The sequence below is a fragment of the Belonocnema kinseyi genome, chromosome 1 (assembly GCF_010883055.1).
Source record: "Belonocnema kinseyi isolate 2016_QV_RU_SX_M_011 chromosome 1, B_treatae_v1, whole genome shotgun sequence".
In the NCBI taxonomy this organism is placed as follows: domain Eukaryota; kingdom Metazoa; phylum Arthropoda; class Insecta; order Hymenoptera; family Cynipidae; genus Belonocnema; species Belonocnema kinseyi.
In genome coordinates, this window is record NC_046657.1 from 63,725,012 (window position 1) to 63,726,169 (window position 1,158).

Sequence of the window (1,158 nt, forward strand, 5' to 3'; positions counted from 1 at the left end):
ATTTATTACTGATCGCCACATAAATATCCTTTTTTTACAGATTGAATAAAGATTATTTATAATATCAATTTATCAACAGTTGGTAATGCATGTAACGGCTGTTAAATTGATGCTTAGTCTACTTGCACCTTACCGACAAACTGCTGATGTCTGAAGTCAATCGGAACTCTCTTTCTACCATGTTGGTTTCACGAAGTTGTTTCTAATGAAGATTCTCTACAGCATTTGTATCATTCATATGATGAAAGTTAGCACTTTTTGCTCTTTACAAATTTTTACTATAATGGCTTTCGCTATACCCTCTGTAACAATTGCAACTTGTGTTAAATCTTAGTATTCGTTTGGAAATAAATGTTCTTCATCACAATGGTTCAGACTTTTTAGCATCAAAAAACTCATTTCCCTCATACAAAATTACAAAAATGCATTTTGGTCTCTCGTTTGCCATAATACCACCATTTATTCATTAAAATGGGTGTTGAGGCGAAATTTAAAATCAAACATTTCAATTTTCCGTCCACTGTCTTTTCCAGTAATCTCTTCAGTGTCTTAATTTAGGCCAAAGCTAGCCACAGCTTGTTGAGTGAATGAAGCATTTAAAAAATATATTTTGGATAACATCATTTGTTTTGAAGGTATACGGGACATTTTTATTTACGTATATTAAAAATGAGTGTACATAAACATATATTGTATTTTGTTGCTTCTTTCTCTTGATAGAACACCTGACCAGCCGCTCGTCTCTTCCTCAGCCTCATCCTCCTTCTCGTCCTTCTCCTCCTGATCAACATGCTTCAAAAGAAACAAGATATGCTGTATCAAGTAGTAAGAGTCAGTGATGCATTCGAATGAAAGGTCGTACGTTCATGGTGGGTAGAGAAGCTACCGAATATATTTTGAGATATACTTTTAAACCTTCCGCAAAATAAATTTACAAAATATAAAACTGCAAGAGATCAATAGGAGGATAAAGAAGGAAATCAATAAGAGAATTATAATCTTTTTTTCAACAGTGCTGATTGTGATAATTATTATATACTGATTTGTTGGAACTTCTTTAGGCAAAAACATGATGAAATTTATAGAAGCCCTGATATAGAAAGAACTATGGAGAAATTTGTATAGCTACATATGCACACAAGAAGTATTATATTGCTA